This window comes from Arctopsyche grandis, chromosome 13 (assembly GCF_051622035.1).
Source record: "Arctopsyche grandis isolate Sample6627 chromosome 13, ASM5162203v2, whole genome shotgun sequence".
NCBI lineage: Eukaryota > Metazoa > Arthropoda > Insecta > Trichoptera > Hydropsychidae > Arctopsyche > Arctopsyche grandis.
The window spans coordinates 23,589,752-23,602,757 of record NC_135367.1 but is presented as its reverse complement, the minus strand read 5'-3'; the positions used below and the strand labels follow the sequence as shown (position 1 = coordinate 23,602,757).

The following is a 13,006-nucleotide window of genomic DNA, read 5'->3' as shown; positions in this document are numbered from 1 at the left end:
AATGCTCCATGCCTAGTGCGACCCTTGCCAACGACCATACCACGTTGAATACACCGGTTCTCGTCCGATCACCGAAGTTAAGCAACATTGGGCGCGGTCAGTACTTGGATGGGTGACCGCTTGGGAACACCGCGTGCCGTTGGCCCTCCTTTCTTTTGCCCGTGCCATTTTTTGGCCCCGTGCGATTTTATTTCCTGAAATGCTCCATGCCTAGTGCGACCCTTGCCAACGACCATACCACGTTGAATACACCGGTTCTCGTCCGATCACCGAAGTTAAGCAACATTGGGCGCGGTCAGTACTTGGATGGGTGACCGCTTGGGAACACCGCGTGCCGTTGGCCCTCCTTTCTTTTGCCCGTGCCATTTTTTGGCCCCGTGCGATTTTATTTCCTGAAATGCTCCATGCCTAGTACGACCCTTGCCAACGACCATACCACGTTGAATACACCGGTTCTCGTCCGATCACCGAAGTTAAGCAACATTGGGCGCGGTCAGTACTTGGATGGGTGACCGCTTGGGAACACCGCGTGCCGTTGGCCCTCCTTTCTTTTGCCCGTGCCATTTTTTGGCCCCGTGCGATTTTATTTCCTGAAATGCTCCATGCCTAGTGCGACCCTTGCCAACGACCATACCACGTTGAATATACCGGTTCTCGTCCGATCACCGAAGTTAAGCAACATTGGGCGCGGTCAGTACTTGGATGGGTGACCGCTTGGGAACACCGCGTGCCGTTGGCCCTCCTTTCTTTTGCCCGTGCCATTTTTTGGCCCCGTGCGATTTTATTTCCTGAAATGCTCCATGCCTAGTGCGACCCTTGCCAACGACCATACCACGTTGAATACACCGGTTCTCGTCCGATCACCGAAGTTAAGCAACATTGGGCGCGGTCAGTACTTGGATGGGTGACCGCTTGGGAACACCGCGTGCCGTTGGCCCTCCTTTCTTTTGCCCGTGCCATTTTTTGGCCCCGTGCGATTTTATTTCCTGAAATGCTCCATGTCTAGTGCGACCCTTGCCAACGACCATACCACGTTGAATATACCGGTTCTCGTCCGATCACCGAAGTTAAGCAACATTGGGCGCGGTCAGTACTTGGATGGGTGACCGCTTGGGAACACCGCGTGCCGTTGGCCCTCCTTTCTTTTGCCCGTGCCATTTTTTGGCCCCGTGCGATTTTATTTCCTGAAATGCTCCATGCCTAGTGCGACCCTTGCCAACGACCATACCACGTTGAATACACCGGTTCTCGTCCGATCACCGAAGTTAAGCAACATTGGGCGCGGTCAGTACTTGGATGGGTGACCGCTTGGGAACACCGCGTGCCGTTGGCCCTCCTTTCTTTTGCCCGTGCCATTTTTTGGCCCCGTGCGATTTTATTTCCTGAAATGCTCCATGCCTAGTGCGACCCTTGCCAACGACCATACCACGTTGAATACACCGGTTCTCGTCCGATCACCGAAGTTAAGCAACATTGGGCGCGGTCAGTACTTGGATGGGTGACCGCTTGGGAACACCGCGTGCCGTTGGCCCTCTTTTCTTTTGCCCGTGCCATTTTTTGGCCCCGTGCGATTTTATTTCCTGAAATGCTCCATGCCTAGTGCGACCCTTGCCAACGACCATACCACGTTGAATACACCGGTTCTCGTCCGATCACCGAAGTTAAGCAACATTGGGCGCGGTCAGTACTTGGATGGGTGACCGCTTGGGAACACCGCGTGCCGTTGGCCCTCCTTTCTTTTGCCCGTGCCATTTTTTGGCCCTGTGCGATTTTATTTCCTGAAATGCTCCATGCCTAGTGCGACCCTTGCCAACGACCATACCACGTTGAATACACCGGTTCTCGTCCGATCACCGAAGTTAAGCAACATTGGGCGCGGTTAGTACTTGGATGGGTGACCGCTTGGGAACACCGCGTGCCGTTGGCCCTCCTTTCTTTTGCCCGTGCCATTTTTTGGCCCCGTGCGATTTTATTTCCTGAAATGCTCCATGCCTAGTGCGACCCTTGCCAACGACCATACCACGTTGAATACACCGGTTCTCGTCCGATCACCGAAGTTAAGCAACATTGGGCGCGGTTAGTACTTGGATGGGTGACCGCTTGGGAACACCGCGTGCCGTTGGCCCTCCTTTCTTTTGCCCGTGCCATTTTTTGGCCCCGTGCGATTTTATTTCCTGAAATGCTCCATGCCTAGTGCGACCCTTGCCAACGACCATACCACGTTGAATACACCGGTTCTCGTCCGATCACCGAAGTTAAGCAACATTGGGCGCGGTCAGTACTTGGATGGGTGACCGCTTGGGAACACCGCGTGCCGTTGGCCCTCCTTTCTTTTGCCCGTGCCATTTTTTGGCCCCGTGCGATTTTACTTCCTGAAATTCTCCATGCTTAGTGCGACCCTTGCCAACGACCATACCACGTTGAATACACCGGTTCTCGTCCGATCACCGAAGTTAAGCAACATTGGGCGCGGTCAGTACTTGGATGGGTGACCGCTTGGGAACACCGCGTGCCGTTGGCCCTCATTTCTTTTGCTCGTGCCATTTTTTGGCCCCGTGCGATTTTATTTCCTGAAATTCTCCATGCCTAGCGCGACTCTTGCCAACGACCATACCACGTTGAATACACCGGTTCTCGTCCGATCACCGAAGTTAAGCAACATTGGGCGCGGTCAGTACTTGGATGGGTGACCGCTTGGGAACACCGCGTGCCGTTGGCCCCCTTTATTTTTGCTTCAAACTTTTCCTTTTATTGCGATCTGTACTACCGACTTTACCAAGAGATGTTAGGGAACCCCAAAAGTGATTTTTATATTTTATATATGCCGTATAAGTGAAACGCGATTAGAGGAATGGGACCCTCTTTATTCCGGCAAATAATGAACGTTTCGACCTACAGGCACTTTCTTCCACCCGTTCTTCCACTTCTGATGTCATTTATTCTCCAAACACAATTTATCGCCTTTTGCTTCGCTCTACATAGTGAGGGGCTGCCCACTTTCAGAATTAGAAAAAGATGAACTGAAATTCAACAAGAATACACATACATATATGTATATGTACACATTCACAAGCATAAGTATACATACATATGTATGTATATACACATTTTCTTTTCAAGATATATAAAATTCGCAGAAAAGCGATAATCTGATAATTCCTTGTGCCTATTGTATTACAATCCTCCCCTCATCGCCTTTAATAATATTATCCCGAAGGATCATAATATGTTTTCAAATAGAGACCGAGTGAAATCGTATGGAAAATTGTATGATGTCTGATATTGCCTATAATGAAGAACGCTAATGCGATTATGCGCTTTATATGTACCGGTACATTTATCTTCTATGGAATTTATCGTATTCCCATCTCGAATAATAAGAAAAATAATATATTATAGGCACGAATTGCATGCTTTATAACAATGATATTGAAATCATTTTTTTTTATGTACATACATCATATTAAAAGCAAGTCTTTTCATACATAGAGCTAATCGACAAAATTCTAAAACCTATATTACATACATACATTGAAACTCAAATCAATCGCTTATGCTTTCCATTTTGCATTACATCATTACAAAACATGATACTATTTGTAATACAAAACAATATTGTTTATAATATAAATAAATTGTTATTCGGAATTGTAAATATATGAATATAATATTAGTGATGCTACCCGGCTTCGCTCAGTTCCAATTTTGACGATCTCTTCCGTTTTAGCACGGATATAATAAAAGTAACTTGAAATAGAAATGCAGTCTAGTAGTGAGAATACCGCAGAACCATGAAGAAAAATCTTCATTCGTTTTTTTATTAAATTTATATGAATCGAAAAAATTAATATTATTTAACGACCGACCAATCACAAACGACTTTGATCAATCCAGCCAATCAGAAACGACTTTGACGCCAGCCAATCGGAAACGAATTTCAGCCGCCGTTTCGGTTTTATATATAAGATGTGAGCCTCGTCTTTTTGAATGATCATCGTTTTGGTGTTTTGTTGTTCATCGTTTTGGTTTTTGGTTTGTAAAAAACAATACCCTTAGAGAATTACAAGTTTGGTCTAACCGATTGTCTACATCTGCAGTCGTTTTACATTTGAATACGTATATAGCCAGCAGTATAGCTCGGTGGTTGCATTTATTTTTAGCACCGAGAGGCTACTGGGTTCAAACCCGGTGCTAATCTTTAATACTGCTGGTCACACTTGGATATTTGTTACTCAATTTATCAGATTTCTTTGTTGAAACGTTCCTCATCAAATTGACAAAAATCATCCTACCCGCTATGTCACAAGTATCTGAATTTGATTTATGTACAATATGTTAAAATTTATGTACAAATATAAATCCATAGATGTCTCTATGGATTAATAAATAAATAAATAAATTTTGTGTTCTTCAGCCTCTCGAAATACAGTGATTTATGTAATAACAATGCTGCAATGTTTGTAATTAATTGTCTAGGAAGGCGCATTGGGGTCTACCGGTTAGGCCTTCCTGGTGTATATCCAGTGGTGTAGTCGGGCCAAGTCGTCGACCTGGTACTTCTTTTTGAGCCAGGTCGCCGCCCTGGCATTTTGATTGATATAAACATTGTTTTTCGAGTACAATTAAAAAATATTTTTACTAAAATTTCATATAAAATTTTGTATTCCAAATATTGTGAGCAGACTCTCGTTCTAACACTCGATGACCACAATTGAATAGTAATCTGAGCACATTCAAAACTTAAAAGACGTTTAATGAACTTTATTGGATTTTTTATCTAAAATCACCCAAAACTTTGAAAGAAAACATGCTTTGAACTATTGACCATACGCACTTGAGGATAGATAAAAGGGAACTCAGCTTAAATGAATAGTCATATCTAAATTCACATGTTAAAATTTGATAGTTTTTAGTATACATGTGTACATTGTTTTAGCATTGCTAAAAGCAAATGTTGCTGTTGACACACAAACACGGGTTTTGCAAAATCAAAGATTTTGAAGAGAGTGCATTATGGAAGTTTTTATAAAATATAAAATTAATACATCATAATTTCAACAAGTAAGAATATTTGTTAATTATTATTTGATTTTTTTTATAAATATTTCAACTACCTATATATGGATACAATTTTTTTTAGTAAGGAAAAAGGCGGAGGGGGGGGGGTCACAAAAAATAAACACTGACCTGGTTCTTTTTTATTTAGCACTACATCACTGTGTATATCTATGTAAAATAAAATAAAATAAAAATGTATGTACACATCTTTCCGATCTTTCTACAAACATCCTCATAAATCGTAGCTGTAGAAAAATTGCAAATTAGACGTAGTTCAATTACTATTCATGGGGTATTCTCCGGTGAATGGAGCCCAAGAGGGCGTATTGAAAACCTTTGCCGAGTATATGTATATATTTTCCGTCGCAAAGATGGATCGGGGAAGTATTATGTTAAGGATTTTCCGATCGAATGGGTCGGCGCATTCTTTTCACATGTAATAGGATGAATCACCGGAAGCTTTTCTTCTTTTTCACCTTTCACTGGCGTGCCTGAAAGCTGATCGGATGACGTCGACGAGGGAATTTATTTACTGTGTATGTGTCTATGTGCACGCATATGCTTTTTACTACATTCGATTCCAATATGGGGAAGAATCACCCTATATCTATGTACAATATCATATATTATACGTATGCATATGTATGTAAATGTGCATTGAAATTTAATTACAAAACGTACAAGCTAATACATTTCAATATACAATTATGTTGAAGCATAATCAGGGCTCGAAATGGGCGGGAGCGTATGGGAACGCCGCTCCCTTTCGTGAAATCTAAAAATGTAGCGTTCCCTCTGGTGAAAAATCCAAATTTTCATACCCTTTTGTAAGTATTGAAACAAATTAAATTAAATAATTATGGCCGAAGTAAAATGCTTTACATTTAAATTCCGTCGAAGGAAACTGTCTCTACTACTTCAGGGTTATTTTCATGTAGCACATGAAAATGAAGGAATTCAAAATTTTTTTCAATTTGAGGGTTTTATGATTCCATATATTTATGTCGGCTTTGAGCAAAAAGTTTCAGTTTTGAGCAGGGCTGTGGAGTCGTTAAAAAAAATCACGACTTCGACTCCGACTCCGATTCCGATATTTACCAACGACACGACTCAGACTCCGACCCCGACTCAAAAATTTTAAATTTTATTAGGTTGTTTTCCTACCATTTCAAATATTTTTCATGTTATAGGCATAAAAATTAAAACAAGATCAAACTTTATTATTTAAAATCGTCTTCTGATTCAGCAGTGTCGGATGAAGATGATGATAATTCAAGTATTGATTGATCAAAGGTGCCTGATGCCTGAGGTTTCCCACTCGAAGACCTTTCATACGAATCGTTAATTCAAACAGAGCGTTCTAAGCTGTATTTATTTGTTCTTCCGTCAATATGGATCGAAACATGGGGTCAACAACATAGATCCCAGCCAAATGTTTTTCTCTGCATAGCATGACGTTTTTTATTCCATCAGCAATAGTATTATTCTGAATTTTAGACAAACTGAAAATAATGCTCTTCCATTCAAACTTGACTCCAAAATTCACCAGGAGTCAAGTCTTCTGCTTGCAATAAGGATGACGAAGCAAGACTTCAAGTTCCTCTACTTCTATCCATTGCATTTCAGTCATGGTGACGTTCGGATTGGCCATGTTCTCGAGGTATAATTTAAGTTCAATAACTCGCTGAATCATTAAGTATTGAAAAAATGGTCGGAGTCAATCATTTTTCACGACTCCGGCCAAAAAACTCCGACTCCGGCCAAAACATCGCGACTCCACAGCCCTGGTTTTAAGGCTTACCTTAACCATTTCTATGAACTAATTAATTAAACGTAATTCGTAATCATTTCGTAATTTGAAATTCGTAATGTCTAATTCGTGCATCAATTTCTTACCGAAACCAGTCGGTTCAATATCTTTAACTTTATTTTTATTCGAGTTTCAATTATTTTTCGGAACCACCCGTTGAAATCAACGGGCCCAACACTAGTGAAATATATTTAATATTTTTTTAATCGTTGGCCCTCATTTCTTTTGCTCGTGCCATTTTTTGGCCCCGTGCGATTTTATTTCCTGAAATTCTCCATGCCTAGCGCGACTCTTGCCAACGACCATACCACGTTGAATACACCGGTTCTCGTCCGATCACCGAAGTTAAGCAACATTGGGCGCGGTCAGTACTTGGATGGGTGACCGCTTGGGAACACCGCGTGCCGTTGGCCCTTCTTTCTTTTGCTCGTGCCATTTTTTGGCCCCGTGCGATTTTATTTCCTGAAATTCTCCATGCCTAGCGCGACTCTTGCCAACGACCATACCACGTTGAATACACCGGTTCTCGTCCGATCACCGAAGTTAAGCAACATTGGGCGCGGTCAGTACTTGGATGGGTGACCGCTTGGGAACACCGCGTGCCGTTGGCCCTCCTTTCTTTTGCTCGTGCCATTTTTTGGCCCCGTGCGATTTTATTTCCTGAAATTCTCCATGCCTAGCGCGACTCTTGCCAACGACCATACCACGTTGAATACACCGGTTCTCGTCCGATCACCGAAGTTAAGCAACATTGGGCGCGGTCAGTACTTGGATGGGTGACCGCTTGGGAACACCGCGTGCCGTTGGCCCTCCTTTCTTTTGCTCGTGCCATTTTTTGGCCCCGTGCGATTTTATTTCCTGAAATTCTCCATGCCTAGCGCGACTCTTGCCAACGACCATACCACGTTGAATACACCGGTTCTCGTCCGATCACCGAAGTTAAGCAACATTGGGCGCGGTCAGTACTTGGATGGGTGACCGCTTGGGAACACCGCGTGCCGTTGGCCCTCCTTTCTTTTGCTCGTGTCATTTTTTGACCCCATGCGATTTTATTCCCCGAAATGTTCTATACCTAGTGCGACCTAAAATGCGATACAAAATTATGTTTTATTTATATTATGAAATCACACATAGACCAAATTACTTTACTTTTTATTTATGGACGGACGCTAATTAACTTTAATTATAACTATTTTCACATTCAGAAAAACATATTCAACTTAATTTGAATGTATTCAAGATTAAAAGGTATCTAATTTTAAGTGTAAAGTGGCCAAATTTAAGTTAAGTTTACTTCAAAGTTCAATTATATATGCCCTTTTATATACTATAGCCCCAATGAGTGCATTATTAAGATGAAATATTTAAATTTGTGTTCATTGTATTTAATTGTCTGGCCACAGTGTCATATTGGGATAACCTGTGAAGAAACTGTGATATATGTTTGTTAAACTAAAATAAAATAAAATTCGAAAAATGTTTAACTTAAATCGAAAAATGTTTAACTTAAAATATAAATAAATGTATATATACATTTTTTTATTATTTTTATTTTTCATAGATATATACCAGTAAGGCTTGACAGGAAGACCCCAATACGTTGTATTTCCAGAAGCTGAAGAGCACCAAATAACAATTAAATAAATAATTAATTACAGAATTAATCCATTGAGACATCTATGGATTTAGATTTTTATACATATTTTTAAAAATTATACACACAATAAATACAGAAGATTTGTGACAACAGGAAAGATGATTTTTTGCCAATTTTGCCAACTGTTTCAACAATGATGAGATAAAATTGGCAAAGTCTGATAAGAAACGATCGATTTGGAGTCACACATACCCCCTAATCTAACCAGCAGTACGGCGGATCGAACCCACCGATCACTTGGTGCTTAACACGCTACAATTAAGCCATACTGCTGGCTATATACAAATAAGCATATACATACATAAACGTGTACAATTAAATGAATATAATTGAATTTTCTTCAGAATTTTTAACCCTTTGTGGTAGACAATATATTTCTTATTATTCTGTTCACAGATTCGGTTCGTCCAGCTTAAAGTGTTAAAGCATTAGTGGCCGTTGTTGAATCACAGGCATGTAACGTCGTTACATCATTGATGGAGATTGCGACCGACGTGTACCAGTAATGGTACTAGTGGTTTTAAACGTCGACATAGGGCTATGGGGTTTGGCATGGGGTTGGTGTATGAATTATAAATGCGATTTTAATGTGTCGTCGCACAATAAGCGGCTTGTGGCCGCCTGTTGCGTCCGCAACCGCAAATGTTGACGATGTCTGCACATAAATATTGTACGTATAGATGTTTGTGTTTATTAGCAACAAATAAAGCGTTTGGAAATACATTCGATTTAATTAAATCGATCTTAATCGATACAACGCACAAAATGCGTAGTTTTTCAATAATTTAAAAAAAATTGTGATGCTTTGTGATATAGTATACCAAATTTTTTGGTTCTATGTATGTACATATATTGAAAAAATGTGGATTTGCATAGCGGGCAAGCATACATGACTAGGGTTGCCAGGAGCCCCGATTAATCGGGTTTGTCACCGGTTTTAAGCTTCGTGTCCCAGTGTCCCGAAATAAACTTTCGGGACGCCCAAAAGTCCCATATTTCAAATTTTTCTACTATGCATACTTTTTAAGCAATTTCAAGGGGACAAATTAATGGATTTAATATAATAAATAAGTTGCAAAGTTTTATGAATCATTGACAGATTATTTGAAACAATGAACAAGAAATAACATTAAAAAAATAGTGTGTTTTCCTGGATGAGCTTTGAAAAAATATCAGAATAGATATTGAAAAAAAACAGTTGAATATTTAAATACGAAAAATATTATAAAATTGACACATTTTTGTTCAATCAATTTGTTGCATTAAAAATATATATTAAAAAGAGAATTACAATCCCCAAATTGGAATGGAAAAATAGCTGTAGAAAAATAATGGGTAGTTATACTTTCGCAAAGTAATATAAATTAAAAATTAAATAGAAGCTACATGGCAGCCCAAATCTCGGGGAGAGGAAAAAACCAAGTGGTCTAATATTGTTGATTTTGGGGGGGGGGGGTCCCGGTTTATGACTATAAATGACCAGCTTGGTCGGACGTTTTTGTAAAGGAGCTCTTAAATCCCGGGCTCCGAGCCTTTTCAATATCCGTCTACGGTTTGAGTTTGAGAACCATTACATACATTAGTATTCAACATTTAGTGGACCAAATTTAAAAAAAAACTATGGATTTGTATAGCGTATAGGTTAAGTGTGTATTTACTTACGTTAAAGAAGTGTCTTAACTTGGGCTTAACACCCAAACGCCTCAAAGTAAAATGCACTTACGAATAGTGAATAATTAATAAAGGGAAAATTTTATTTGTCAGCATATATAATATATTTTTTTTTTTTCTTAAAATCTATAAAATATACGCGTCGCTTCCAAGGTTCCAAGAGATGTAATTAATTTTTGAAAATTGAAAATAAAAATGGTTTGCCACTGATCGAAGAGTCTATTTGTGCGATAGCTCGTCACGCGTTCGTTCGCCATAATACAAGTATTTTGTCTTCGTATGAATAAATCATATCAAATAACTATCAGGGGATTTTGGGATTTTTGCATCCACTACAGGAACACGCTCTTTACGTAGGGCACACAGGAGAGCTATGGGGATTTTAATTTTAAATAAATAAAATAATTAGCAATACAAAAAATTAATATAAAACCTACATATGATTTACATATGTATGTATATTGGGATCAGATTCTAAATAAAATTCGCCGAAGCCTAAGATTGAATAATATACATTTTTTTTTTCAAATTCACTCTTTCTGCATCAAGCTAAATCTTTCTGCATCAAGCAAAAATTATACAATATAATCTATATACATGTATGTATAGAGACTACGTAGGTTATTAAATTATGAATGGAATATCGTTCTGTTTGGTAGGGTGTAGCAGGATTTGAGTATTTGTATAAAGGGAAATCCCCAAGCGTGTAATGTGTGTAGAGATTTAGTGAGTACAGCACAAAGGCGTATACATGAGAAGAACTCAATATTTTCACAAAGAGCGCATTACTTATCAGTTAATATGTCTATCGAATATACGTATGTATTTATAATTTCGCATGCCATATTTTAGAAAGTACTTATATATGTATTTGCAGAATGTTTGTATCGTCAAAAAATAAATCATGAGATGAGTTTTACGATAATCAAAGAATTCTGCCACCAGTTGTTTGATTCGGTTTGATGGATGTTTGTATTAAAAATTTCTTTAATTAAAAAAAAAAAGAGATGAAAGTCATATGCTGCCAGATCCTGACTGTGTGTTCTGACGTTTTTGAGCAAATAATCAATTGGCTGGATTGATAAACGGCATTTCGGAATCAACTGACAACATCACTAAAAAGTTAAGACCCGCTTCCGATTCTACTACAGAACCAACAATAGCAAAACAAATACTCTTGGGAAGAGTTTCTATGATTTCCAGAGATCGTCGGACAAGTTTCTTTTGCCCACAAAAAATGGTTGACTTTTATCAATTACTATTGTAAGCCTTTTTATTGCTCTTGCTTTGTAGGACAATAGTAATTGACAATAGTGAACTATTTTTTGTGGGCAAAAGAATTTTTCCGTCAATCTCTGATGATTAAAATAAGATGTTTTCATCCTTCAGTTATAATCACAGATTACCTAAACACAATTTTTTTAGACTATAAATAATATGCATAAGGTATCAAAAATAATAAACATGTATAAATTGTAATGGGTACGATTTAACGGTGCACTAAAAAAATGCTCATTATAACGAATCATTTGCGCGTTAGAATAAAATATTTTGCACATTTAATAAATATATATTTCTCTTAAATACTTTTTTTTTATAACAAATTTGCAGTTTAATGAACAAATTATTAAATTATTAACAAATTATTACATTCTTCAGAGTAGGCCAATTTGGGCGGTTACCGATCTTTAATGCTCAGCTTTAATGCGCATTTCGTTCATTTTAGGTCGCTTTATATTTTTTCTGTTGTGAAAGTAACTTATTAGATTTTAGAATGCTTAACTTATTAAAACAATGGATTTGTAATTTTTCAAACGTTCAAGTACTTTTTTATTTATTCATTTGAGGTTTTTAGTCTAATTGCTTATTTTATTTTTTTAAGTGTAAAAATATTATATTAAAGGAACATAAGACATTTTATGTATTCTTTTATTATTATTTTTTTTTATTTTATTTATTGAAAAATCATTGAAATCATTGAAATCACAAAATTGAAAACAAGATGTAGACATGTATAAAAACAAATAGTAAATATATAATTTTTATAACATCTGAGTCCAATAAAAGAAAAAGATAAATAAAAAAAAGATAAAGAAAAGAATAAAAGCTATAACATGACTAAATAGCACATTGCATAACTAAAATAAAGTGTTAAAATATTGGAAAAAGGTTATAAAATAGAATAGAAGAAGAAATGGAAATTTACAAAGATAAACAAATGAAAAAGATAAATACAAGATAAAAAAATGAATAATTAATAAAATGAATAATATTTTATTTAAAATGAAAAATATTTTTACAAATGAATAATATTTTTTTATAATTTTATTATAATTTATTTCTGCTACTGTTTGTTTAATATATGAGAAATTATTTTTAAATTGTAAATTTATATATTTAAATGATACAATATATTTTTTGAATTCACACACATTTTATGAAATGCGCATTTTAATAGTCCCCGAATGCAATATGAACGTTTATAATAATTATTGTCAATAGATTTTTGAGCTTTTTTCTGATTATGCTGTATACATTAAACTAAGATAATACTAACAAGAAGAGTAAGGTGTAAAATAAATAATGATCACCGGATCACTGGCCATTAAAATTAAAGGGCGGATAGGAAGCGTGCTTTTTCCAGGAATCAGGGCGTTTTGGGTCTATTTACAAAGCTAGAGTGCAAAAAAAAGGTTCTAAATAAAATTGGACAAAGTACAGCGAACAATTAACAATGAACGGCAGGCTTCCGGTCCGCTCACTAATTAAAATATCATTTTAAAATCAAAAATATATGTAGGTGGCATTCC

General features: G+C 37.6%; 18 non-coding genes across 18 annotated transcripts; all 18 read left to right on the top strand.

Moving 5' to 3' along the window:
- Window positions 1-26: 26 nt before the first annotated feature.
- Window positions 27-145, top strand: LOC143921823 (5S ribosomal RNA). Its single transcript, XR_013261495.1, has one exon. It is a non-coding gene; the product is annotated as a 5S ribosomal RNA (ribosomal RNA).
- Window positions 146-224: 79 nt separating this feature from the next.
- Window positions 225-343, top strand: LOC143921822 (5S ribosomal RNA). Its single transcript, XR_013261494.1, has one exon. It is a non-coding gene; the product is annotated as a 5S ribosomal RNA (ribosomal RNA).
- Window positions 344-422: 79 nt separating this feature from the next.
- Window positions 423-541, top strand: LOC143921821 (5S ribosomal RNA). Its single transcript, XR_013261493.1, has one exon. It is a non-coding gene; the product is annotated as a 5S ribosomal RNA (ribosomal RNA).
- Window positions 542-620: 79 nt separating this feature from the next.
- Window positions 621-739, top strand: LOC143921841 (5S ribosomal RNA). Its single transcript, XR_013261512.1, has one exon. It is a non-coding gene; the product is annotated as a 5S ribosomal RNA (ribosomal RNA).
- Window positions 740-818: 79 nt separating this feature from the next.
- LOC143921820 (5S ribosomal RNA) lies at window positions 819-937 on the top strand. Its single transcript, XR_013261492.1, has one exon. It is a non-coding gene; the product is annotated as a 5S ribosomal RNA (ribosomal RNA).
- A 79-nt stretch (window positions 938-1,016) lies between these two features.
- LOC143921839 (5S ribosomal RNA) lies at window positions 1,017-1,135 on the top strand. The gene has a single exon (XR_013261511.1). It is a non-coding gene; the product is annotated as a 5S ribosomal RNA (ribosomal RNA).
- A 79-nt stretch (window positions 1,136-1,214) lies between these two features.
- On the top strand, window positions 1,215-1,333 carry LOC143921819 (5S ribosomal RNA). Its single transcript, XR_013261491.1, has one exon. It is a non-coding gene; the product is annotated as a 5S ribosomal RNA (ribosomal RNA).
- Window positions 1,334-1,412: 79 nt separating this feature from the next.
- Window positions 1,413-1,531, top strand: LOC143921818 (5S ribosomal RNA). Its single transcript, XR_013261490.1, has one exon. It is a non-coding gene; the product is annotated as a 5S ribosomal RNA (ribosomal RNA).
- A 79-nt stretch (window positions 1,532-1,610) lies between these two features.
- LOC143921817 (5S ribosomal RNA) lies at window positions 1,611-1,729 on the top strand. Its single transcript, XR_013261489.1, has one exon. It is a non-coding gene; the product is annotated as a 5S ribosomal RNA (ribosomal RNA).
- A 79-nt stretch (window positions 1,730-1,808) lies between these two features.
- Window positions 1,809-1,927, top strand: LOC143921803 (5S ribosomal RNA). The gene has a single exon (XR_013261475.1). It is a non-coding gene; the product is annotated as a 5S ribosomal RNA (ribosomal RNA).
- Window positions 1,928-2,006: 79 nt separating this feature from the next.
- LOC143921782 (5S ribosomal RNA) lies at window positions 2,007-2,125 on the top strand. Its single transcript, XR_013261455.1, has one exon. It is a non-coding gene; the product is annotated as a 5S ribosomal RNA (ribosomal RNA).
- Window positions 2,126-2,204: 79 nt separating this feature from the next.
- Window positions 2,205-2,323, top strand: LOC143921816 (5S ribosomal RNA). The gene has a single exon (XR_013261488.1). It is a non-coding gene; the product is annotated as a 5S ribosomal RNA (ribosomal RNA).
- Window positions 2,324-2,402: 79 nt separating this feature from the next.
- LOC143921815 (5S ribosomal RNA) lies at window positions 2,403-2,521 on the top strand. Its single transcript, XR_013261487.1, has one exon. It is a non-coding gene; the product is annotated as a 5S ribosomal RNA (ribosomal RNA).
- Window positions 2,522-2,600: 79 nt separating this feature from the next.
- Window positions 2,601-2,719, top strand: LOC143921813 (5S ribosomal RNA). The gene has a single exon (XR_013261485.1). It is a non-coding gene; the product is annotated as a 5S ribosomal RNA (ribosomal RNA).
- A 4,443-nt stretch (window positions 2,720-7,162) lies between these two features.
- LOC143921812 (5S ribosomal RNA) lies at window positions 7,163-7,281 on the top strand. The gene has a single exon (XR_013261484.1). It is a non-coding gene; the product is annotated as a 5S ribosomal RNA (ribosomal RNA).
- Window positions 7,282-7,360: 79 nt separating this feature from the next.
- On the top strand, window positions 7,361-7,479 carry LOC143921811 (5S ribosomal RNA). The gene has a single exon (XR_013261483.1). It is a non-coding gene; the product is annotated as a 5S ribosomal RNA (ribosomal RNA).
- A 79-nt stretch (window positions 7,480-7,558) lies between these two features.
- On the top strand, window positions 7,559-7,677 carry LOC143921810 (5S ribosomal RNA). The gene has a single exon (XR_013261482.1). It is a non-coding gene; the product is annotated as a 5S ribosomal RNA (ribosomal RNA).
- Window positions 7,678-7,756: 79 nt separating this feature from the next.
- On the top strand, window positions 7,757-7,875 carry LOC143921809 (5S ribosomal RNA). Its single transcript, XR_013261481.1, has one exon. It is a non-coding gene; the product is annotated as a 5S ribosomal RNA (ribosomal RNA).
- The last annotated feature ends 5,131 nt before the right edge of the window (window positions 7,876-13,006 follow it).